Source organism: Falco peregrinus, chromosome 1 (genome assembly GCF_023634155.1).
Source record: "Falco peregrinus isolate bFalPer1 chromosome 1, bFalPer1.pri, whole genome shotgun sequence".
NCBI classification, from domain to species: Eukaryota; Metazoa; Chordata; class Aves; order Falconiformes; family Falconidae; genus Falco; species Falco peregrinus.
Genome location: NC_073721.1, coordinates 48627439 through 48653519, shown reverse-complemented (window position 1 = coordinate 48653519; position 26081 = coordinate 48627439). Strand labels below are relative to the sequence as shown.

The 26081-nt window shown below is 56.5% G+C and overlaps 1 protein-coding gene across 4 annotated transcripts in view; it reads left to right on the top strand.

Moving 5' to 3' along the window:
* Positions 1-26081, top strand: part of RXRA (retinoid X receptor alpha) — a 119213-nt gene that overhangs the window by 35191 nt on the left and 57941 nt on the right. Inside the window, exon 1 of one of the 4 annotated variants that reach the window (XM_027778059.2) lies at positions 14356-14414. The exons of the other annotated variants lie outside the window; for them this stretch is intronic. The gene's annotated coding sequence lies outside the window, so the exon portion shown is untranslated. Of the gene's footprint in view, positions 1-14355; positions 14415-26081 lie in introns of those variants that run through there. 4 annotated transcript variants of the gene reach the window in all.

Sequence of the window (26081 nt, the reverse complement as noted above, 5' to 3'; positions counted from 1 at the left end):
CCTTGCACCTGGTCTCTCCAGGCCAACCAGTTTCATTAACGTACTAATTAGGGTGTCTGTGCCAGGTCCTTGGGAAGGCAGCTTGGCTTCTCCAGGTCCTTGAGAAGGCAGCTTGGCTCCTGGGTGCTAATGGAGCTGCTGTCACAACAAACGCCGCGGCACACACGCTGCCTGAGCACCGAGCCCAGCAGGCCACTGCAGGGCTTCAGCCAGGCAGGACCAGCATCCCCAGCACCCTCCTCCCGCCTCGTGGTACTGGAGCTGCTCCCGGCAGCATCCCCTGTCCCCATCCCCTGTGGCACGGAGCAGGGCCAGCGCTGCCTCTGCCTCGCTGCGGGGTCCCTGCCGCAACCCACCCAGCGGGACAGGCGCCACGCACCTGCCTCCACCCCTGGTCCGTGGGCAGAGCTGAGTTAAAGGGTGGATTTAAATATATTTTATGTTATTGAATATATTTTAATAGCAAATTTCCTGGTAAGTGGTGCTTTGGAAGGTCAGACATGGTTTGTGAAGTCTGGCTGGATTCAGTGAATAGTTTGATCTCCCAAAAGAGGGCTGCAGTATTTTGAATACTTCTTCCTTTTCTGATCAACCTTCCACTTCAAAACAACCCTTTTTCCTTGTAAAAACAGACCCACACCGGCCAAACAGCCCCCAGATGAGACACGGCGCTTGCTTTGAGCTCGGAAGAAGCATTGCAGCTGGACAACAAAAACATTTTTCCTGCTTCTTGGGACTATTGAAAAACTTGGAGGTTTGGGGCTTTGCTTTAACCCTGTGGTTTCCGTGTGCTCGCCTTTCCCAGCCCCTCCTTGCCGCCGGCGGAAAGCCGGGAAGCGAGGACCCAGCTCTGGGAAGTGCCAGGCAGGATTGCTGTTTGCCTCCATGGCACTTTCTGTGTCTGAGCAGCACGTTCCTGTGTTGTCACGAAACAGAAGACAGGATAATTAAATTGCCCTTTTCCCAGCAAAATGTTACCGTCTCCGCGCCGCCGCGGCTCTGGCTGTGGCCTGTTGCAAGTCACGCATGCCTCGCTGCTGATGGAAGGTGTGAAAAGTGCCGGGGAGGAGACCGGGGTGGCAATTGGGGGGGTTATATGGATATTTATTGCCCCTTGGAAGGAGAGGCACAGCTGGCTGTGGGAGCTGGAGGATGCCATGGAGGGGGCTCGGGTACCCCTGCTGGTAATTCCCATCCTTTAAGCTGCTCGAGAGCAGCAGGGGCTGCTTGAGGGCTCTGGGTGCGGATAATCAAGATATTCTTGTCGTTAAGCCTCTCAAGTGTGCAGGTCTTAAAAAGGGCTCCGGCTGTCGAGCCCGTCCACCGCCGAGTTGCAGGGGGCTGTGGCTGTTGGGGCATTATCGGGGCTGGGGGCAGTGGGCTGGCTGAGCCACGGCGTCCCCCAGCAGCAAGAAGCGGCTCAGGAAAAGCTGCCCGTAGGCGTGTGGCATGGATCAGTGCAGCTTTGGTGGCCGCTGGCACCCTCCGGCAGCAGGGCGGCTGGCAGGGCAGCGCTCCCAGTGCAGGGGGTCCAGCCCAGCCCGTCCGGAGCAGCATCCCATTGCTGCCTGGCTCTCCTGCCAGCCCTGGTCCCCTCCTGGGATGACGTGCTGTTCCCTATCTGGTGCAGGATAGGGCTAGCTGATGAAAAGGCTGGAACAAGCTCACAGCAACCTCATGTAAAGGAAGAATGTATTTATGCTGTTTGCCACCCATCCTCGCCCGCTTTCTTCTCTCCTTTCCTTCTCCTCCAGCCTCTGCCACCCCAGGTCGTCAGATCCATCAGTGTTATTGCTTTGCCTTCAGCTATAACCCTGCTAGTTGACTTCCAAGAGCTGGCTCCCCCCAGCCCTTGTCACCCCTCCGCTTCCCGCCCCTGAAATATTAACGCCACAAATCACAAGCGACAGCCGCTCGGCTGGAGCCCCCGTCGCTCACGTGCCGGCTGGGAGGAGGTGTTGGAGGACGGATGGGACACGCGGTGGGTTTGCGCTTCTCCTCAAGGGCTGTGTCTTGCTCCTGGGTCACAGGGGAAAGAGTGAGCCCTCCATTTAAAGGTGGGAAGGTGGAAGGGCAGAGCATCAAGGCTGGGGCTTATGGTGCCTAGCCCACTCAGGATGTGAGCTCCTTCCCGTCCCTCCGTGCGTCTCATCCCTGTGTCCCTGGACGGGTGGTTTTCCTTTCCACCATCCAGCCACGTCCATTTTGGCCACAGCTTTTCCTTCTTTGCAAACTCCATGGCTGACATGTGGCCCTTGGGTCACAGAGCTGGGCTGAGAAGGAGCTGTGTCCCCTGGGAACATGTGTGCACCCCAAGCTTTGCTGTGTGGGGACCGTGGTGGGGAGCCGGGGCAGTGAATTTGCATTACTCCTCTTGTGTTTGGTGGGTGGCTCACGTGAGGATGAGCTGGGTACGGCAGATGTAAGGGAGATTACGGGCGGCTTTTTTGCACGTGTGTGTGCACGCACGCAGCCAGGCAGGCGGGGTTGCGGACTGCAAGGCGTGCATGAGGGTTGCACCTTCTCTGTGCAGACTGCGGGCAGAAACAAGTGGGAAAGCAAAGGAGAGAAGCACAGCAGTGACCTGTCCGCAGCTGGGCAGGGGGCAGCGCCGAGGGGCACGGCTGTCCTCGCTGGGCTCTGCAGTGCCGGCTGGTGCTGCGAAGGGCAGCAGCTGCAGCCACCCAGGGGTGGGTTTGCAGTGGGAGGAAAAGGGCAGTGCTGTAACGTGGGGCGGTCTCTGGCAATGGGTGTTCAGCCCTGGTAGGGTCCCTCCGTGCCTCAGTTTCCCCCGGCAGTGGAACAGGAATGGGATGACTGTGGCTGGCTGGAAGGGTTGCTGCCCATGCTGGGTGCATCCCCATGCACCAAGTCATTCTGAATCACAGCCCGCTGTGTCACACCATCCCAGTTCCTCCCATTGCACTGAGAGCTTGCCAGAGCCCAGACTTGCCCTGGAGAGAGGTGGGAGAGCAGGAGCCAACCAGCCTTTTTGGCTTTTGCAGTGGAAATGACAGCAGGGAAGGCAAGCGGTGGGACCTGGAGGTACCAGCAGTGCTGTTCAGGGTAAATATAGACATGGGTTTGCTTTTCCCTCCTGTTCTCACAGCGATGCATTTACAAGGTTTATTTGAGCTCTGCTCAAACAACCCCCCTGGACAGACTTGGGGAAGGGATGCCCCGGCGCAGGCAGGGCTCAGGGAGCGGGCACGTGGCGGTCGCTGCTGCCCGCAGGGCGGCTGGCTCCACTGCTGGAGACGACCTTCCCTCTCCGCTGACCTTCATGCCCATCAGCATCAGCTTTGCTGCCTTTTGACATCTCGGGATGCCAGCGGTGGCGGCTGGGGTACGAGGCTGGGCGGTTGTTCCCGTGGGAGGCTGCTGGGGCACGGGGGGCTCGGCCAGGGTGAGGGGTTTTATGGGCAGAGCCGGAGGGAGGTGGGGTGGGTGCACTCGGCTGTATAATTCAAGGACTTCGGCTCGCTAACAGAGGTTAAAAGGGGAGTGGTGTGATCTGTTGGGAAAATCATTAATGGTAACCTCTGCCGGTGGCACTGCTCATTAGCATCCCCCTCCCTGCCCACCCGCCTGCTTCCCCATGCAGAGCAAGAAAATCGCTGGGAGGGGGAGAAGAGGAGGGTTGGGGGAGCAACCGCTGCTGCAGGGGGTAGCAGTGCCGGAGCTGCCCACCAAGGAGCAGCCATTCCTGGTGACCTGTCCCTTAAGGAAATAAAGATTTAACTAGTGGGGAAAATACGTACGGGTTGGGTGTCTCCAGAGCAGCTGGGGAGGTCTCGGCAGTGGGTGCTGCTTACCCTGGGGGGGCTGCTGCTGCACCTGACGGTGACGGAGAGCAGGGTGCTGGATCCGTGCACGGGGCAGGGTTGTAGCTGTGGATGTGAAGATCCCTGGATGCACAGGGTGGGAAGGGCAAGGCTGACTGGCAGGAGCTGGTTCCTGTTCCCAGGCTGCTTCTCCCCACCGGCTTGGCTCCAGCTCTCCAAAGGGCTCCTGGGAGGTGTTTTGGTGTTACCAACTGTGGTGAAAGCTGCAGCCCCAGCATAGTCATCAAGGGGCCATTCTGGGAGATTTGCCTTCTTTAGCCTGTGCCATCCTGAGTTTCTGCCACAACGGGAGCCAGGCTGGGCATCACCTGGGGTCATGCTGCAGAAACACCCGTCCTCTCGGAGCATACAGGAGACCCCTCAGCCATCACCCAGGTGTCACTGGAGGGGTTTTGGATCAGAGCACCGCCAGGTGCTTGTCTGGAAGGACCCCGAAGCATCCCCGGAGCTGAAGTGTGCCCCAACCTCTTCATGGTGCCTTGAACCATCCCATTCCTGCAGATGCCCAGGGAATATTAGCAATGCCAGAAGGAAACGGGTGGCAAAACAGCAACACCAAGGTCTCCCCAGTGCTGCACCCAAAGCGTGTGGCACGTTTGTGCCTTCCCACACACTGCCTGAAGCGACACCCCCTTTTTTGGGAAACATTTAGTATACCAAGCTGCTGGACTGATGGATGCCTGAACTCCCCATCAGCTGGATTACAAATGAGAGTAGCCATCAGCCCGTTTGGGATACCCCGGGTTCTGTGGGCTGCCAACATGGGGGCATTTGTCGGGCCCCCAGATGAACTCGTCGGCGCTTTGCTGCTGAGGTCTCTGCCCTGCGTCACCCATGCCTGCGCCAGCCACGTTTACACCCCACATGTCAGCTGAGCCGAACCCCAGGGGGATGCTCCAGAATGCTCCTGGTTCCCTGTGGTTGTGCTCCTCTTGGGCCTGCACCAAAGCCCATCGATGGCCCTAGAAGCTGTTCTTAGATGGCTCTGTCTGAGAAAAGAGGGTGCTGAAATACCACGGGAAACGCTGTTTTTCAGATATCCAGAAATGGGGAAAAAACCACTGATTTTGGATGAAAGGCCAGTTTTCTTGTCCTGGGCTTCAGCTCTCTTGAAGTTCGTTTCACCCAGAGACTGGCCGGAGTTTGGGCACAGAATGGGTGCAGGTGGCCCCGAGGGAGCGGCTCAGCGTGGCCGTGGGTGCCATCGCGCCTGCGCCCCAGCGCCGTCACCCTCCTGGGTTGTAGGAGGAAAATGAGCTGAGTTTTGTTTTGCCAGCTGAGACTTTGGCTTGGGTGCCTGTGTGCTGGCTGCGGTGGCCTCGGCGGGTCCCCAGCAGGTACCAAGAGGCAGATTTTGGCTATTGGGGGCCAGCATACCCTGGTGCACCAAGGGAATGTGCACAGTGTCTGTCCTGGTGAACATGGCAGCCAGCTTGGGGTACACCAGGCACCACCACACTTGTTCACTGCTGCCAAGCCAGGGCTTTGTTTTGCAAAACTGACCGTGATTTTGGTTGTTTTTTTGCATGCGAGCACTGGTATGCTGGGGCATGGCTGACTCGGAGGCAAATTTCCCGACTTTGGTCTTATCTCTGGCTTTGGATCTTTATTTTTGCTCGCAGCAAACATCCGTTTGAACCTGCTGCAAGTCCATTATCACCACTTTAACTGGGTTCCCATCAGGACCGGCTGTGCAAATACAGTGGTGGTGGGGGAAGCGGCTCTGTGCTGCAGATCCTGCGGGGATGAGTGGCTGTGCGGGTGCTCCTGCTCCTGCTCCTGCTCCTGCTCCTGCTCCTACTCGGTGGCTTCCCGGGTTTGTTGTGGCTGGGGTGGCTCAGCGTGCTGGGGGTGTTACCCCCATTGCACAGGGCACCCCATATAACTTTGCATTTTATTTTACCACAGATGAATGTATGTCATGTTACGCTATGTGTGTGCATAGGTATAATGTAGATATTTATATCCATTGCATAATAGATATACAGTGATAAACTTTATGCTGCCAGGGGTGTCTCTGGGTGGTCTGTACCCCAGCTCGCTGGGTGACAGGGTGGTGGAGGACCATAAAGCCATTTGTTGGCGTGGCCTGGTGGGCTGTTGCTGGCGAGCTGCCAGCGCTGTGACCTGCTACCCTGCGAGCTCTGGGGTGGTGGCTGTGCCGCTGGTGGGGCTGGGGCAGCAGGGGCAGTTTGGTGGGTGGGCTCGCTCGAGGGGCTGAGTGCATTGTCCCAGGTTGCCCAGCAGAATTGGGATGTCTCTCTGAAGGTTGGGGGGTTTGCTGAAGCTGCGTACCCCGTCATCCTCTGCTCCTCGCCCGCACTCTTGGGGTTCCTGCTCTGGGCGATGGTGCATGGGGATCTCTGCAGCAATCACAGAATCATTTAGGTTGGCAAAGACCTTTAAGATCATCAGGTCTAACTTTTAACCGAACACTGCCAAATCCACCACTAAACCACATCCATAAGTGCCACATCTACATGTCTTTTAAATCCCCGCATTGCTCCCTCCCTCCTTTGTTGAAGCAACACCCTTTCCAAAACCTGCGATATGGCAACACCTGCAGCTCCTCACTGAGCATCCCGGGAGCTGAGAGGTGGGCACACAAGGTGATGCCTCCTGTATCACCCTGCACACCTGTGTGTGCATACCTGCACACCTGTAGCACCCAGGCACCAGGGTGGGTCCTGTATCACCTTGCACAGGGGGCCTCCCTGTAGCGCCCTAGGGAGGTTGCTGCAGCAGAATGGGAGCAGATGGGTGCCCATACGTGCCTGGTGTGGGGCAGGGTCTGCTCCCTGCTGCTGTTGGCCTCGCCGCCTCTGCTAGCCGTGTTTGCAAACAGGGACTACATCAGCTTCAGCGCTGCTCCAGGAGGAAGAGGTTGCAGTGCCCACCGCCCCGGCTCGCCTTCCTGGTGCTGTGCAGGGTACCTGGTGAGGGGGCTGAGGCCTCCCCCTTCGAGGAGGAGGAAAAAATAATATTCACCAAGCCAAGAAACTCGGAGTTGCTGGGACTGTATTTATCACAGCGAAGAAAAAGGCTCTGTTCCCTGCCTCTCCTCAGCGGCTGTTTATCACACACACAAGGGTATGGAGAAAATGTTCCATTTGTTGGGTACAGCCGTCAACCCACACAGCGTATAAATTAAGGGCTTTTACATGCAGAGTTCCCGAAATAAAACACACACACACACACACACACAAAAGAGAGAGAAGTTTTGTATCGGCCCCGGCACACTGCCTCTCCCTGGCTGTCCCTGCACCCCGGCCCCGGCCGGCGCTGGCTCCCGTTCAGGAATTCCACATTATCTCCGACCGTTTCCAGCTTCCTCAGCAGGGAACAGCTCTGCTTCTGTCTTCCTGCAGCCACATCTGGAAAGTGTTACGCCAGGGTGTCAGCCGTCAGAGCCGGGCGGCTGGCATGTGCTCCCCCCTCGGCGTGCTCGCTCCCGCCGCCCTGCCTGCTGCTGCACTCAGGCTTTAGCTGCCTTCCTCGGGGCTTGGTTTTCTCTGCCTCCCCTTTTTGGGGTGTTTTCAGGGAGCTTTTATAGCTGCCGTGGGGATGGCAGGGAGAGATGGCTCCAGGGAACCCCAAGGGTTGTTCACAGGAGCTGCTGTGGGCAGGGATGCTCTGCTGTGGTCCTCAGCTCTGCTGCCTGCTGGGAGGCGGTGGGGGGAGATGCGATGTAAATCCTCCTCTTTGCATGCTTTGCGGGGACTCCCTGCCGGCTCAGGGGAGTTTTTGGCTCCTGGCCCTATTTCTGGGCTGGCAAAAACGGCATCCCTGGGCTGCAATGCGGTAGGGATGTGGTGCTGCGTCTGCCGAGTGCTGGGAGTTAAAGAAGGGAGCTTGGCGGGGAGAAACCTGTGTGATTCCCTGGTGCTGCTGGAGGGTGTCTGGGGAGGTGCTCCCGGTGCCGTGGATGAGCTTCCTCCTAATGACTGTGGGTTTCTCTCTCTGGGATTTCTTTGTATGTAACGGGGTACCTAGGGCATAAAGGCACTGGGCTATCAAAGTCTCAGTCCCCCAGGGGAAATGCCCACCACATGGGGGGGGCATGTGGAGATGCTCAGCTGGATGATTGCAGCAGGTGTGATGAAAATGAAAGAGCTCCCTGCAGCATCCCAGTATTTTGGGGTTCCCTCCTTGGGCGCAGCGTGTTCCTTGCGGCACCCTGGCCCCTCTCTGCAGGTGTGGTGGGGGACACTTCGCAGAGGGAGGGAGCTTTGCAGAAAGCAGGTGGTTTGGGGACTGATGTGCCCTTCAGAGCAAAGGACAGGGAGAAACCTGGTGTCTTGTTTTTAAAACGGGGGTAATGACAGTGACCTGGAAGCAGGCTTGCGTGCCTTAATGATCGGCGTGTGGGTATTTAGCAGGGAGGGATGGTGGAAGTGGTTAAATGTGCCCTAACATTCCGGTCAACGGGAATCACAGAGGGCTCCCTGCAGTTGACTTTTGACTTTTTTCTTTTTTTTTGTTCTTGCTTTTAAACTGGCAGGCTTACCATTATGGGATTTTTAAATTAAAGAGAGAGAAAAAAAAAAAAAAAAGAAAAGAAAAGAAAAAGAAAACAGGCCTTGCTTTTATAGACCCTACAGATGCATCCGGCACCAAACTGATCCCAGATGCAGCTCCACTGTCAATAGTGTTACACGAGGGATCAATCCCCTTCATTGTTTTATGTGGCCTCTACAGCATCATCAGCTAATTAAAGCTAATGGGTCCCAGAGCAGCACTGACAGCATCTGATCCTATCAGCCGGCGCAGCCGTTTTAGCTTGACGGGCCACTTCGGGGCCAGATCCTGCACTCCAGACCCCGGCGAAAGCCTGTATTGACTTGGGGGATCAGGCTACAGATCAATGGGAGCTGTTGTTAAACAAACATCGCCGGATTAATGTCAGCTCCACAGGGGGAGGAGGTCGATGGCTGCTAATTCGAAAGGGGTGGGAGGGATGGAAGGGGGCGCGGTGACAGTGGTGACAGGGGATGGAGGGGGAGAGGCCAGGCTGTTAAAACACTCCCCGTGTCTGTGGCAGCATCTGAGTGTTTCCCAATCTCAGATTTATCATCACCCTGGGTGGGAGGCTGTGCTGGAGAGGAGCTCAGTGGTGTCCCCGAGAACATTCAAGGTGCCTAAATCCCTTTGCTTTGTGTCTCGAGGGAGGCGAGGTGGCCTTGGGCTGTTCCCAGGAGGAACAGGGAGCCCTGTGCCCTTTCTGCCACCATGGCCTTGGCGTGACCATCTCTCCCATTGCAGTGGAGCACTAAACCTCAGGTTCTTACTTTCACTTTTCTTGTGGCTACTGTTGGCCTTTGGCTGGGGCTCGGGGATGCCCAGGGATGCGGGTTGGAAAGGTTTCCATTCCCGTGGTTGAACCGTCCTGTGCTGCAGCTAGTCTGTTTCGGACTTTCTTCTCTTCTTCCTTCTTCCATCCCCTCGCCATTTCTGTGTTGCCAGGGAGGGTGAGATGGGATGGGGAGGGCAGCCAGGGAACCCATCATTGGTCTCGTACCACCACGGAGCAGGCAGGACAAGGAAACTCTCTTTGCAAAAGTATTTTTTTAATCTATCCCACCATTGCTCCGTGATGAACTATCACAGCAGTGGCTCTTACTTTATTGGGCTGCAGAACTGGGTGGCGTGTTGCCTGACTGGCACACGGCCCCTTCCCCATCCTCTCCGCAACACGGGTCGAAGTGCCGCCTGCCCAGGTGGGCACAGGGCTGGCCGGCTGTGCGCTCCCAGCAACGGGGGGTGGGCATAGCCCCCAGGAAACTGGGCGGCAGACCTGAGCAGAAGCAGAAAAGTGAGCCTGGGGTCCCAGCCCTCCTGCTGAATGAGGGTCCTGGTACCTGCTTGCCAAGTCAACGGGCAAATAGAGCCCAAATGGGCGAATACAGCTCTGTTGGTTTAACCAGGGACATTGGGCTTTGCCCAGAGACTCGATGAAAATCAAATGCCCTAAAATTAAAATTAACCTTGGTCCTCCTGTCCCAGTGAGGCAGAGTCTGGCCGGGGGAATACTGAGGGTTTTGCAAGCTGTTGGTGTCTCTCTGGCTCCCTAAGCTGTTGGTGTCTCTCTGGCTCCCTTTGCAGCCCCAGCCCCAGCCGGCGGCACTGGGAGGCAACATCCAGCCTGGTGAAAGGGGGAACCGGGGGAGAGGGGCAGGCTGCTGCCACAGCCCTGCCCCATAAAGCAAGCTGATAATTAAATCCTGCAGGTTTTATATGAATTCCAGGGCATTTTCCTTGGGCTGGAGCCATCTGCAGCATGCACCCCACCCTCCCTCACCTCTCCCTTTTGCTCTCCTCTGCTTCATTTTTTTCTTGCTTTGGTGCTGGGTGGATGTGGTGCTCCAGGGAGCAAAGCAGCTGCAGTGGCTCGTTGCAGGGGTGCAGCCCTGCACTGTGCAGCTTTTTTCCTGGTCTGTGGGGCCTTATCCAGCAACAGCATCACCTTGCAGCCCCACGCTGGGCTGCTTTCCCATCGTACAGAGCCTGCACACATCTGGCTGGCTCTGCACCACCCTGGCTGCTGCTGGCCCGGGCTCGTTGGCAGGAAATACTGGCCAGCCGTGCCAGCATGCCCGTCCGCTCCGGCGAGGCTCTTCTCCCCTGTGGCAGGCTGGGATGGGGCTGTCGGATCCCCTCCTGCAGGGCTGTGGGCTGGGCTCTGGGCTCTCACAGGTCACTGCTGGGGGAACCAGCACCATTTGCAGCTATTTCTGCCTTTCCTTTCCCAATTCTTACAAATTTGGCGCCATGTTGGGGTGCAGGGCTTGCCCCCATATTTAAACCACAGGTGCTCTTGGAGGTCCTGGGACTTTGAGAAGGTGTTGGCTGCACCTCCTTTTGCACCTCTTGCTGCTCCATCTTCATCCATGTCTTCCTCCACCAGGTGCACAGGAGCACATCTGTGGTCTGCCCTGGCCTGGCTCTCCTGGATGGGCTTCTCTTAGGGATGGATCCCCCCGGCTATGCACGAGGGGCTGTGTCCCCCTCATCTCCTGTGCAGCTTTGGAGCCTGGGACCTGGGGTTCCATTTCCAAAGCCCAAAAGTCCAACATGCTGGTGGCTTGTAGACATTTCTTTAAGCCCGTGAGCTGGAGGAAAGTGCTCCAGTGCTGGGAGTCTTTCCCTCCAAGGAGCTTTGCCCCCGGGGAGGCAGAGGACACCAAGAATCTCTGCATTTGGCACAAAGGAGCAGATTTTACCCTGAAAGTCTTTATTCCACACCTGCAGTGGCAGGGCTGGGGAGGGTCTGTCCTGTGGGACTGACCCTTGGATTTGGGCTTTGCATTCCTTGCAAGTCCATGACTTTACCGAAAGGAAAAGCCCAAGGAAGGCTTCCTCCCACCCCGCTTTTTCATCCACCACCCCTGCATCTGCTTGCACTGAGATGTCCCTTAACCAGGGTGTTCCCGCTGAGGTTAGTGGGAAGATTTGAGAAGTTATTTGAATGCCAGGCTCAAAGGAGGCAGCAGAAACGCTCCTGGAGCTGTTACCAGCCGACATCTGGGCGCTCCGCAGAGCTCTGGTGTCAGCACAGCTGAAAGCAGAGGAGGTGGGAAGCCCCAGACACCTGCAGTTTGGTTAATAAATATTTATTTGGAGGTGACAAATAGGCTTCTGGATAAAGCCTAGTTAGCAGAAGGAAGATTGTGAGGGAGTGACAGGGTGTGCTTTTTTTGAGGCTTTACTGTGGGGATGTTGAAACAAGCAGCTGATGAACCAAAGGATGTCGAAATCTGCGTTCATTTCCCTACACGGGCTGCCTGAAGTCAGGGGACACAGGCAGGGGACACAGGCAAACATCCCCCCTTGGCAAGGGAATGTCTGGCACAAGGCACCCTCATCCTGTGGGGACTGCGGGAATCTGGCTGGGGGCTGGGGTCGCCCCCCTCTCATGGGTAACATGTGATAAGGGGGGGTTAGGAGCCAGGGAGGATGCAGCAACCCTGCAGACAGCGTTGGTATAGAAAAAAAGACACAGTTTAATTGTTTTCTTAAAAAAGAGAAGCAAAGGGAGGGGAGGGGAGCTGGCCTGGGATGGGAGGGTGATGGGTGCCATCACCTCGGCATGTCTCGGGGCTCTGGTGGGTGATTTCATGGTGCTTGGAGCTGGGACTGGGTGGGTGTCCCAGGCACTAACCCCATGTGCCCCCACAAGGCTGGCCCACACCTCCCGGGCAAATGGGAAATCTGCTTCGGTTTCTCCCTGGTTCTTCTGTGTGTGATGTGGGGAGGGGAAAGTTTCTGTATTGGGACTTCGGAGGACTTTCTGTATATAAGACCAATATCCAGCAGAGTTTGTCTGGGCATTGGGGCTACTGTGTGTTGTAGGCAGCGGGGACAAGGCCGTCTCCTGGGGTTTGGCTCTCTCCTCCTTGCTCCGCAGCGGCCTCAGCTTGTCTTCAACCAGCCCCGGTGATCAGTGTTTCCACCGCTTTCTGGTTGCTCTTAGTGAGCCAACATCTAATTGCGATACCCATCTCCGCAATTAAAGCCGCCTAGAGATAAAGTGCACCGTGGATTGCTGCTGGGCTGTGGGAAGCACTGCGTTTATCCCGGGGTAGGCTGGGGGCTGGCGGCTGCGCATCCATCCCTGTCCTGACGCTGCTGCTGCTGCTGCTGCTGCTCCTGCAGATGCTGTGGGCCCTGTGTTGCAAATGTGCCGGCGGTAACTCCAGCTGCAGGGAGTGAGAGGATGAGCTGGGCAGCTCAGTGCCGGTGACTCAGTATCTTCTGGCTTCGGAGGAAGCGGCTGCTGGAGATGCTGCTGTGTGTGGGCAGCAGGGCAGCGCTCGGCTCTGCCCAGCCAGGCCACATCCTGCAGTGGCTCAGCCCCACGCCACGCTGGAGCGGGAGCCTGGGATGCGGCAGGGTGTGGGAGTCAAACCCACGCCGTTCCTTGCAAGGCACGTACTCCCGGCAGCCGGTCTGCGGCACATTGGGATGCTGGGGTGAGCGTGCTGCTCTTGGGCAGCTCTAGCTTGGGGTGGACACAAGCACCAGGAACTTCTGGTCTCATCTTGCTGGTGCAGGGAGGTTTTTTGCAGAGATCTTCCCTGGGGCTGGCAGCCCTCACTCAGCAGGTCGCTGGTCTGCAGGCACCGGCCTTTTTGGTCTGGAGGCTTGACAGGAGCCCCCTGAGATGCTCCTGGCTCTGTGCGTGCTTGCACCCAGGGGTGCTGTGGAGGGAGGAACCACCGGGGAGGAACACTGCCTGCCACTGGCTCGTCTTCAATGCGGCTGCATGTGGAAATGGGTTCAGCAAAATCAAACCTCTGGAAACACCCGGCCCTGGCGTCGGGGGAGGCTTTACCCTCCCCCCCCCCCAGGAGCAGCACAGCTCAACCAGGGAGCAAAGCCACCGGGCCATGTGTGAACAAGCACAGAGGGGCTGTGGAACTGCTCCGCTGTCCCCTCTCCTCCCGTGGGGACAGGGGGTGGCAGTGGCAGAGCTGGCAGCGGCGGAGGGGGAGGGAGCCCACGGCCTGGGAGATTAATAATAGAAACGCTGGCATCCGTTTTAGATTAGCGAGGGAAAGCTCAGTACCCATCTCGCCCAGCATGTAACTTTAATGCTGAGATAATGAGCAATGATATTTATTTGTAAAAGATCTGGAGATATCGCTGCCCGGGGAGCAGCCAGGAGCTGTCAGAGCCCTGCAGCGGCTGCTCCGAGCTGTAACCCAAGCGCTCTCCTCCAGCCGGCTCACTTTTCACACTCCAGCTCCATTAACCGAGCAGGGCATGTGGTCTGACTCAGAGCCCTGGCGAAGATTTGCCCAAGTTGCTCGTGATTTGGGCTGTTGTGGTGAGGAGACAGCTGTCTTGCAGGATGGGCTAGAAACATCCCCCAGCACCCGCAGGTCAGGCTGCCGGGAGGGGGTTTAACCCCATCTCTGAGCCTTCCCGGCTGCTGTCCCCTCTCCCAGCCATCCAGGCATCACGGCTGGAGCATCGGCTGCTGGCAGGAAGGATGTGGGATGCGGGGAGGAGGTGGCACAGCACCAGCCGAGCTGGCGAGGGGAGGGCGGCACGGAGACCCTGCGAGCAGGTGCTTCCCTCCGCCGAGCCACTGCGCCAGCTGAGATCTGGGGCTCTTCTGGGGAGTTTGGAGGCAGACAGCTTTTCCTGGTGGCAGGGCTTGCCTCCTCCTGGCTAGGTCCAGGAGGATGTTGGGGGCAGTGACGACCCCGGCTCTGGGGAAGCGGTTGGGTCTCCTGGGCACCTGGGCTCCCTCAGCCCACCCGGTGTGGGGACGGGGCTGCTCCTGCTCCCCTTCCCCTGCCTGGCTCGGTCCGGGGGGGCTGCAGGATGCTGCTGCTGCTGTGCCCAGCCTTGTGTTGTGTAACCGGACAGGAGGCAGGCTTAGGCTGTATTTGGCAGGTGGGTGTCCCTTCCTTATTAAGCCATCCCCTGGGTAATTACTGGGTTAAGGCCTGATGAGATAATGCTTCATTATTTTTGTGCTGTTGGGGGATTAGGAGCAGTGGGATTTCTCAAAGGCTTTATCTCCGCTAAGGTCCTTGGGCTGCGAGGCACGTTTGCAGGCGGGTAAGGGGACCTGGGCTCTGCCAGCCCTCCGGCATCGCTTTTCCCGCGGGGGTACATGCCAGCGCATGGGGTGGTGGGTGCAGGTGCAGCGGCTCCAGGCGGGGGGGAGCCCAGCATGGGAGGCTGCTCACTCCTAGCCCCGGCCGAGGCTGGCGAGGCTCTGCGGTGAGGAATCTCCTTTTAACGCTGTTGCAGCCCCATTCATCACCGCGCTCCTGCAGCGGGCTGCGCGCCAGCGGGAGGGAGGAGGTGACACTTACAAATAAACAGGGAGGTGGGTGGTGCGTGCTGAGGCAGGGAGCGGGGGGTGTCCCGGGGGGCTTCTCCCGTGATTTATGGCCAAGATGACGTGAAGCTATCATTGTAGCCTTTGGAAGCTGTTTACTAACAGTGGTGTCTCCTGGATGTTACACTGGTGTGGGCTGCTCATGGGGCTGCGAGGGGAAATGAGTGATACCCGTGCATCGCTCCCGCGACGTCGCTGCTTTTCCCAGAAGCGTGGCTAGGGATGGCTGCAGGGTGCCGATGGGACTGGTGTTCAGCCCTCTTTGAGAGTCTCAGAGATGCTCTTAGGAAGGAGTTTAGGTCACTAGAAGAAGGAATAGAGTAAAATATGCTTAATGAAACAGGCCTGGCTCGGTGGGGGCTCCCCTCCTCCCTGCCACCCCGGCGCAGCCAGCCCTCGAGCTGGAGGGACGGAGCTGGCACCGGAGCAGGGAAGCAGGCAGCCTGGACACGGGCCAGCCTGCGCACTTGATCCAAACACAGCTGGAGCTGATCTGATGAAGTGAGAGGTTAAGAAGAGAGCATCTGTTATCTAAAGGGGACACACAGTGGGAAACTGTAAGCTCTTTATTCCCCCCACCCCACCCCCTCTGTTCAGTGCATCATCCCTGACTTTATTTCTTTGATTTATTAAGGAAGCCTGCGCTTCCGGGGCTGTAATTAAGTGCCTCTGTGTGAGCTTTTGATAGTGAGTGAATGATATAATGGCTTGCACATTTGCCGTCTGCTCAAGTGCTTTAGGATCTAGATAACATGAGGAGGGATTTCTTCTGCCCACCAGGGAGCTGCAGTGGTGCTGGGGCTGAGTCATGGTGGGGTTTAGCCAAGCGTGGTGGGCTGTGCCGGAGGAAGCGGGGGAGGATGCAGGAGCTGCTTAGCACTGCAGTGGGAGCAGGGTTCAGGGGGTATCCATGGCCCAAGGTACAGTTAGCTGAGAAGGGAGTTCACATCCCCTTGCAGAAGACCATCACAGCATCTTTACTAGCTCGAGTGTTGACCCTCCCAGATGTCCTTGTTCCCTCCCAGCCTCGCGTGGTGCTGGAGGTGGAGAGGGGACCACGACGCCCCGCCGAGGCTCTGGGCTGTGCCACGGTGCCATCCCGGGGTGTTTTTCTGGTAGAGCATCCACAGCCCCGGCAGCATCCTGCCTGATGCGCAGGTTTCCCTCCGCTGCCAGAGAGGAGTTTGCTGGCAGCGCGTTGGTGCGGAGCCAGCGGCTGGGGAGCGCTGGCCGGCAGCATCTCCCGCTGCCTCTGCCAGCTGCTGGAAAGGGGCCAGCGCTTGCAGCCACGCGCAGCTGGAGGTGCCACCAGGATTTTGCTGGAGCTGTGTCACCCCGTGCACCCTCCTGCAGTTCCTTGCACGCCACCTCCGCCCCTGCGAGGTGTTGCCCTCTCTATCTCCCTGCACAAGCAAAGGCTCCCGGGCAGGGGTGGCATTTCTAGGCAGATGTGCCTATTACTGTAATGCCAAGGGAAAGGTCTTCTGCTCTGAACCAGGAACCTTGAGCGAGTGGTCCAGTTTGCATTCCCACTGGGCATCTCCATGTGCCACACTCCAGGCTGCCCGGCACGGGGGTCTCTTTTGCTGCTGGCAGCCCCGTCCTTGTCCCTTTTGGTGTCCCAGACCATGCAGGGACCTGGCAGTCACTGCTGATGTCTCCGACTTACCCCAGGGCTCAGTTCTGCTGCCTGGTCCCAGGACGGGTGCTGAGTCTCTGCCTGTGCCCCCAGCAGTGCTGCTCTGGCACACCATTCACCCACGCCTGGGTTTTAGGCAGAAATAACTTTCTTTTTACTGTAAGGACCATTTTTGATGCATAAACAGGATTATTTTAGTGGCTTGGCCAACGGCCACAGGAGGAGCCAGCTCACGGTGCGGAGCAGCATTTCGGCTGCGTGCACACACGCACTTTTGCTGCTGGCGGGGGGCGTGGGGGGTGGGGGGGGTGGGGGGGCTGGGCAGGAGGAGGAGGAGGAAGGGGTAAAAAAACCCGACCCTCCATGTAAATAAACTTAAAAATAAAAAGTGACAGAGATTATTTGCTGCTTAATGAACTAAAATGTCCAACCTCCCACTGAGCGGCAACATTGTTTATAAACTACAGAAAGGGCTTTATTTTAATGGGCAGTAAATCTCATTCATCCCCAGCCCTGGCAGTCCGGAGCGTGCAGGATGAATAGCCTGGCGCTGAACGCAGCCTCCTTGCTCCTGGGCTCCCTCCGGCCAGCTTCTCTGATGGGTATTTTTTCTCCCCTTGCCCACATTTGCTGTTTTCCCCCCTTTCCTCCACTCCTTCCTAATCCCCTCCGCCGTGCTGATAAGGGGGTTATCTGGCCAGGAAGAAAGGAGGAATCTGTCCCTGTGCCTCGGCGTGTCACATCCGCTCAGTTTTGTTTATTCACTTGAAAAATGCCTCCCCCGTTCTGTCTCTGGGTGGCAGCTGGAGAGTGGCCCGAGATAATCACAGTCTTATTTTTTATTTATTCCTCTTAAATAAAGCTTCCTTTAGCCTGCAGGCAGATTTTGTCCGGTTACCCCCATCCTGCTCCTGTGCTCCTTGCTCTGCAAACAGGGCGTGAGAGTGATGGTGAGTGGAGCAGAACCCCCCGTGCTGCAGGCAGATCCCTCTCGCGGGGGACACGGTGACTCTGATGCAGGGACAGTCCCACCGAGCCCGGCATGGGGGCTGGCCATCTGTAAACGTAGGAGCAGCATCCCCTGCCCCACAGATGGCATTCGGCAGTCAGACGATTGCAAGCGGAAAATAATTATTGATATTCTGTCTCAGGCAGAGAGTCGCAGAAAATAAATATATGGTCTGAGCATCCATGGAAATGAGCGCATCCGAGCTGGGGGGCGAGATGCTTGGGAGAGGTTTCGCTGCTTTGGGTTGAGAGGGATGATGGCAAGTTGTTCTGAGCTAAAAACAGGTTAGGGAGCTGGTCAGGCCTTGCGTGACACGGGGCTGTTGGCGAGCAGGCACGTTGCTGAGGTTTGAGCTGGGGGCTCTGGAGCCACTGGGGAGCATCGGGAGCTGGTACCGGCCACGGGAGAGGGACCACGGTTGGGTCAGGTGGGAATCTCAGCTGTGCCTGACTTTCCCCAGGGACAAATCAGGCACCTGGGAAGCTTCTGACCATAACTCACAGGGTGATGTACTCCTAAGGCATGAAAGAAAAGAATAAGTTATCTATTCCCGTTTGAGTTTTATATCCATAATCTGCCATTAATCAAACTAGGACTACAAGATCCTTACTTAGGCCTAATCAGTGCATAATGGATTATCTACAGGAACTAATAAAAGGTAATTATCTATGCTTTGCAAGTTCCAATTACTGTACTTATATGATCAATTAATTCTTGTAACAGTTTCACAGGTGCGATTTGTGTGACAGCGTTAACGCGGGCTCCAGGCAGAGGCTCAGTGCCTGCCTGGTGGCGCGGCTGCTGGTGGCGTGGCTGCTGGTGGCACAGCTGTGGGTGGCACGGCTGTTGGTGTCACAGCTGCTGGTGTCATGGCTGTGGGTGTCACGACTGCTGGTGTCAGGACTGCTGGTGTTACGGCTGCTGGTGGCACGGCTGCTGGTGGCACAGCTGTGGGTGGCACAGCTGCTGGTGGCATGGCTGTGGGTGGCACGGCTGCTGGTGGCACAGCTGCTGGTGTCACGGCTGCTGGTGTCACTGCTGTGGGTGGCATGGCTGCTGGTGGCACGGCTGCTGGTGGCACAGCTGCTGGTGGCACAGCTGCTGGTGGCATGGCGGCGGGTGGCATGGCGGCGGGTGGCATGGCTGCTGGTGGCACAGCTGTGGGTGGCACGGCTGCGGGTGGCACAGATGCCAGCGTGCAGCACCCAGGACAAGCTGCCTCCACGCAGGGAGCTGCCAGGCAGCAAGGGGCTGGTGCTCACGGGCTTTCAGCCATGCACGGTGGTCCCACTCCCAGCAAAAGCACTTCTGCCCCGTGTTGTTTCCCTCCTCGAAGCAGGAGACGGGGCACGGGTTCGGCAGCCGCTCGGCCCCAGCCGTCCCTGTGTCCCAGGGGACATTACCCCATCCCAGCACCACCTCGGGGAGCCCCGCTGCCCCTTCCCATGCCCCAGCCTGGCCAGCGCAGCCGTGCAAGCCCCGTGCAAAGGCAGCTGGCTCCAGTCAGCTCCTTCTCCCGCCTGTCCTCACGTCCCTCTTGCTGACTTGGAGTCGTCGGAGGGTCTTAAAAGGAGGAAGAAATATTCTAGCAATGTCTCTGCAGTTTTAGGGATGGCTTACAATTACAATAAACTTGAGACATTTTACATGTCCACTTGGGGCCCAGCATTGTTACGGTAATTTGAAGCAGACTGAGGCAAGGCTTGTGGCAATGGCAGATCTGAGGCTGTGGCAGGAACCCGGGGTTGGAGGAGGAGAGGTGGTGGGGAATGAAGGAAAACACCATTTCTACGATGCTGGTTGGAGCTATGGAGCCAAATCCTCCCAGGCTGACCCTGGACACCTCTTTGCAACGGTGCAACCTTGACTCAACGACTCAGCCAGTAGTTCTTCGTTCTCTTTTGGGGGATTTTTTTAATCTTCTGGAGCTCAGTGTCACCTTCTGATGTCCCCCAAGACTGCACTGTGTCAGAGCATGGTTTGGGTGAAGTTGTTCACTTAGACCTGGGGTCCTGGAGCCAGGTTCTGCCCCTGAGGTGGCCTTACTGGGACATGTGTCACCTCTTCCACACCCACAGGCTTTGGGTGGTGAACCAACCCTTCTCCCAAGGGTACATCCACAGCCCTTGGGAGCCCAGGGGAAAGTATTTGATGGGTTGAATGAAGTTTTCTCCGGCTCTTCCTTGGCGTGGCGTGCAAGCTGCCGGCTGGATGGGTCGGTGGAGCAGGGTAGAGCAGAGAGGCCGGGGCACGGAGCTGCCCTCCTTGCTCATACCTGGCTTTTTCTCCGTGCAGGAAGGAGAAAGCAAAGGATAAAGAGGACAGGAGCTTGGTAGGGGGAGACCCTGGGGCTTTGAAAGTGTTTCTGAGTCAGGAGCATCATGCTCCCACACAGCCCAGAGACCCAGAAAGGGCTGCTTGGAACATTTTGGTTTGATTTCAGCCTTTGCAGAGAGTTTCATGTCACTGCAGAGGATCAGAAACAAGAATTTGTTTCAATACATAACTTGTTTTTTTTTAAAAAAAACTGTCGACATGGGATCTTTTGAGACTTTCCATTGTTATTTCTCCCCTTCCCCCCAAACATGAAATTAATTCGTCAGTTTCAGTCCTTTTTCTGGGAACGGTCTTGATTTCGTTGACATTTTTGGTTAACAAGGGAAAAAGCAAACCCACAGGAAAAAAAAGAAAAAACAACCCCCCCAAGCTTTTCTACTTAAAAAAGAAACTCCCCTCCCAGCTCTCCCAGTGACCGTGATACAACCACTGCTTTGTTCCCAGCACGGTTGATGTTGTTCCCAGCTTGGTCTGAGCTGCTCCGCCAGCTGGGGACCATCCTGGATGGGGCCGCAGGGGAAGGGGCTGTTTCTTCCTCTCTGCTTTTGCTTGGGCTCGGGGACATGATGGCATCGGTGGTGCAAGAGGGGTGTTTGATGGAGGAGGGCATCTCGGCGAGGGTCCTCTCCGTAGTGGCCACAGCTGCCTGGCTCGGTGGGAGCGCTGCATTGCGGTGGGTTCAGGCATGCCTGCGGGTTTGCCGAGTCAAGGGACGGGGAGGTGGATGTGGGCAGGCAAGACTTCATGTCTCTATCACCTGCAGGGGAAACTGAGGCACGCAGGCAACTGAAATATCAGACCTCAGGGCAAAAAATGATGCTAAGGACAGGAATCAGCTCAAAGAGCAGCCCAGAAGCCCCAGCGCAGCCCTGTCCTCTCCCCATCACCATGTGCCAGCCCCCCAGCAGGATGGTCCTCAGCCCTGTGCTGTCCTCCTGCGCTGATCCCCGGTGCCGTGCGCTTCCCTACGCCCAACAGCCTCTGCTTGGCTCCTGGCCTTGTCCACCGCTTCCTTCGATTTTGTTTTCCGAGTCTTGGCCACCGTGCCCAGCCCCGCCAGCGCACGGCAGGGAGGAAGCACTCTCCGTGCTGCTGGGGGATGCTGCCACACGCAGCCCTCGCAGCGCCCGACCACAGCACCCAGCCGCCTCCAGAGCTGCTTTTTTCTTCTCTTCTTTCTTTTGTTTCCATTTCTCTTTTATTTTTTTTTCTTTTCCCAAGCAAGCCACCACAAGCTCCTTCAAACATTCCCCTGAAGATTATTCTCCCACTTGTCTGCAACATGTTTGCAATGCTGAAACTCCCGTTACCCCATCCCAGCCGTCTGTGCTTGCTTTCTTTTCTTGGCTCAGCTTCTGGATTGTAGGGACCAAGTCTGGGCATGCCAGTTCCCATTCAGTACATTTTCATACCTTTGATTCCACCTTCCCCTTGACAACCCGGGGCCAGATCCCAGAGGCTGTGCAGACATGACTCTCTCTGCCCCGTGGATGTGCCGGCGTGGATGTGAGGTTTGCTGGATAGTGGTGGGGTTCGGAGCTTGACACCCACCCTCTGGCTGCCTCCGGTTGATTTACACCTTTCTGGGACAACTCCTCTTGCACTAAACTCCAAATCAGTGTGATGGCGAGGTAGCAGAGTCGGGTGGGTGATGCTGGCTGGGTGCTCAGGGTCCTGACGTGGGTGCTGGGCTCACCCGTGGGTTCCTGGGTGCAGGAGGGCAGCGATGCCATGCCCCAGCCTGGCTGTCTGACCCATGGAGCTATAGGCTCCCCAAACTGTAGAGTCAGGTGCATTTGTGTCATCAGACAGTGTCAGTGTTAATTAACGTAATACTTCAGATTGCACTAATCATAGGTCTTGTTTGATAAAAACCCCAATCAACCCTATTTGATAAGGTTTGCAAAGTGTGGTCTTGTGGGGTCAATGGCAAGCTGCTGGCTGCAGCAGGCGTAGAATAAGACCGGTACAGAGGATGTTTAAAAATGCCACCCTTGGTGACAGAGAATCGCTGCTAAATAGCTGCTTGGCAGTGGGAAAAGACCAATAACTGTTTGTCGGGATTATGAAGCATGCGGTTTGGCAAAGCCTGGCTTAGCAAGGGTCGAGTGCAGATAGACACATGTTGCAGACCATCTTTGCATTTGTTTGTTCGCTTTGTTTTAATTTGAAACTCAAGCCTCTTCCCTGTGGTTAGATCCTCCCAGCTAAGCAAGTTTTAGCACAGAGAAGTTGCTTAAGGAAGAGAAAGGATGCTGGACGTGGCATAAAGTGAGAGCAACCACTGTTACCGCAAACACTTCCCGACCTCTGTTAACAAAACCATCAGTGCTCTTTGCTTGCTTCTCTCCATTCGGCCCCTTTTCCAAGTGCAGTTATTTTCTAAGCCAACATTGCAGGTTTTATTACTACTGCTTATTATTTAAATAATGCCAGAGGTGTGCACAGCGCTTTACAAACATGGGAGAAGAAAAGGTCCTTACTCAGAGGAGTTTTTATTATAATTTAGATCGTTGTAGTAGAAGTAATTAAGGCTGAGAGGGGGCAGGCAGCGCTGCAGACCAGTGCCAGAGCAGCAAGGCAAATGGACCGGCTTTGAGCGAGGTCCTCATGCGATTTTTCAGCTGGGACTAGGGATGCTGATCCTAGTCCCATCACAGCGAGGCGGGTGATGGGAGAAGCATAGGCTCTGCCACACCAGGTTAAGCCACTGCTTCCTCAGACACAGCTCATCTGACAATGGCGAGATCGCAGGGCTTCGAAAAGGAAAGGGGAAAACAATCGAGGACTTGTGCCACCCGGTAATGCACTGACCCAATTGTGCACTGCTGTGTAAGTGGAGGGAAATTCCTTCCTGACCCTTGTACCCATCAGCCCATGCCCTGAAGCATGAGATTTGATTTTCTTTATCTGGCTTTTCCATAATTGCAGATGTCATGTTTGGTACTCCCCCGTATCTCACCCCTTGGAAACAGCATCTGCTGCGTTAAACTCAATGGACCTTCTCCTCTGGGAGTTTGATCCTGACACTTTTCTGGGAAGTGCCTGGAAGGAGGGAAGGAGACCTGGTCCCATCAGCCTCCCAGCACTTGGGGTTTTTCCCCTGGAATGTGATGGTCACTGGTTTCTCCAGTGGGATGGCAGGTATCCAGGTGTCCCCCCACATCATGGCATATTCTCCCCATTGCCATGGACAGGCATTATTGCAACCTGCCCGAAATATTTGGAGTTTCATTTGTATGTAGACATTTATGAGAGTCACTTAGGAGTTACTGTTGCTCCCTCGGTTTGCTGGACCCCAAGGAGCAGAGTGTGCCAAGGCCAAGACCAAGTCCTGCTGCTGGTTTTTCTTTTGATGAGAAGTCACCTGAGGATGCATGAGCATCTCAAGGAGGTGGTCCTCATGCCCTGTTGAGGATAACCTCTCCATTGAGCATGGCTGGGGCTGCGTGGGGAGCAGTTGCAGGCATGGCTTGGGTACCCTCTGCTGCCTGCTGTGGGGTGGGGGACCGGGGGTTAGCTTGGAGGTGCAACCGGGTGGTTCCTCTCCTTGGCATCAGTTTCTCCAGGGCTTTGCAGGTCCTGAAGAAGGGCAGAGCGTGCTGGCATAGGGTCTGCTGGCCAGAAGGGACAGTTTGGCCAGGGAGGTCCTTGTGGCCCTCAGGGTGCTGGAAGGACACGTGGCTGGCTTGGTTTGCCAGCCCCATGGGTGCACATTGGAGGCTGGATGCTCACCAGTGCTGGCAGGCAAACCTGCCCTCCCCTTGGCTCTGCCCGCTGGCCGGGGGCAGCGTGGGCGTGCAGCACCCCTCCAGCTGGGCGGGAGACGCTTTGTTTTGGCATAATGGGTGGAAAGTCCATTTTTCCCCTGAGCTCTCTCCTACCAGCAGCCAGCATCACTCAGCTCCATCTCAGCTCCCGGACTATCTGCCTTTCTGCTCCAGGCAGGAGAAAGGGATGGGAGGGTGCGAACCCCAGTGCTGAGCCGCTGCCCTGCCCGGCACCCAGGGGGCTCCATCGGTGCCCTGCGACTGGGGAGCCCCTGGGCACAGCCCGTCCCGAAAGAGTTAAAGGCTCTCGCCCCTTCCAGCCTGGGGAAGTGGAATTAGTCACGGCCTTCAGGAGAAGTGCCGGCCAGGTTATAAAAATGACAAATGAGCACAAATCAATAATGAAGTTAGTGTTTTCTGGGAATGCCAGACACGAACGGAAAAGTACATCCACACGGGCTGTGGGCGCCGTGATGAATAGGATGAGCTGCCCCGTGCGCGCATCCCTTGCATGGGCGCGTGCAGGGTGGCACCGTCCCATTCTCCTCCCCATCGTGTTGGCTGTCCCCTGGCACCATCGCTGCCATGGGAAGCCAGGACGGCTCTGCATGCCAGCACCTCCCTGGGTTTTTTGGTGCCTTTTGGAGCAGAGCTTGCACGACGCTGGCTGCTCCTTCAGCGGGAGGCACAGGGGAGGCGGCGCCAGGGTATCGGAGGTTGGGAATTGCAAATGATGCCCCAGGGAAGTTGAGCATCTGATTAATCTTCAGGACACAGGGTAGCGTTTTCACAGCACTGAGGTTGCGTTGGAGGCCAAGTTTCCTTTTCCAAAGGGACTTGGGCATATCTGGAAAGGAAACAGCCTTCTAATTAGATGGCTTGAAAATCTTTACCGTCACTCGTTACAAATACATTAATCAGCCCATATTGAAAGAAGTGCACTGCAAAACCCGACATTATTATTATTTATTGTTTAGATATGAGTGAGTTTAAGCCCTTCCTAGCCTGGGCTGTGTTCAGAAAGTGACCCAGCATCCCAGTGCTGCATCTTGGCTCCGGTGTCGCTTGTTTCTGTGCAACTAGAAACCTATTTGGGTTGTCCCGGGGATTTTCAGCAGTGCTTTAAAATGGGCAGCTTTAAAATGTATAAGAAAGGGGGGGCAAATGGCCCCAGGGCTGTAAACAGGAGGAGGTGGGAGTGATGGGGCTGAGGTATGTCAGAGGTAGGATGGAGGGGGGGAACATGAAGGCTGTGGTGGAGGGGGGCTGAGCCACTCTGGGGGAGCTAGTTGCTGGCGTGCCACAGGGGGCAATGGCTTAGGAAGAGCAGTGTCGTGTTTGTACAACATTGCAGGGTTGGTGGCTTTCCCAGGGTATTAGCACATTTCTGTAATTAATATAAACTTCCTTAATCGGCCTTCTAAATGTCCTGGATTCCGGTTGACCTCTGGGTGCCTGGGCTGGGTGTCCTGCTCTCTCCTTTGGGATGTGGTGTCTCTCGGAGGCAGTGCCCACTGCCAGCAGTTCTGTCAGCAGCCTGTCCCTGTCCCTGCACCTTCCCAGCTCCCTCCCGGCCACGGATGCCGTGCAGAGCCTGAAGGGCAGGTGTGAAAATGCAGATATTGATCTCTCACGGTTCTTCCCTGCCTGCAGTGGTCTGGGTGATGCCAGCAGGTTGTGGGAATGCAGGAGATCGCCTTCACGCTGCATCTCAGTGGGAGCAGGGATGCAGACACTTTTTCACTGCCATTAATGTTTGCTTGGCCAATTTGCCACCTTTGCACGTACGCAGACTTCAGGTGCTGCTCTCTGCCTTACACACCTCCTCAGATGCATCAGCCACTTTCTGTCACGGCAAGTGACCCTCCAGACCCTGAGGAGAGCGAGCCTTCGGAGAGCATGTGCACGGGTTTAGTGGCTGAGGGTCACGGATACCTGGGAAGTGCTCATCATCTCGTTCCTTTGAGGAAATCAATCTGGGATGCTTATGCTGCTCATTTTCAAGGGGTTGTCTTCACCATCACTTTCCAACTGGAAATAGCGAAGCCAGTGCAGGCAAGCTCGTTGTTCTTCCTTCTCCCTCCGTTGTCCTTATGGTGTAGGTGAGGTCTTACCATGCTTCAAGCCAGCTTTTCACTACGCTGCAGGATGGGCAATCCAGAGCACAATCCAACGTGGCCCCAAAGCAGAAGCTCTAACTCCGAACACCCAAAGAACTTGGCAAGCTTAAAAGAACCTTCAGGAAACCAAACCAACATCCCCCTCTCTGTGTGCTTGGAAGGAATGAAGCGATACTTGGGCATGAAGGGTTCCCAGCCCCTCTTTGCGGTCAGCCGAGGTTGCCCTTGGCAGCTGAAAGGCGTGCGGTGCCCTGTTTGAATGAGATGGACCTTGGGATGCGATGGGTGCCATCCCCCTGCTCCCATGGGTGCCTGGCAGCAGTCTGCCCGGGGCACATCTCGCCGTGCTATGGCACAGCATGTCTGTGCAGAAGGTGCTGGCAGAGCCAGGCTGCCTCGGTGCAGAGCCGGACTTTTGCCATGACCACGGCTCCATCGCTGCTGGAGCCGTACTGGTGCACCGGTGCAAAGCAATCTTCCTGCCTTGGGTCCTTGCCAGCGCTGAG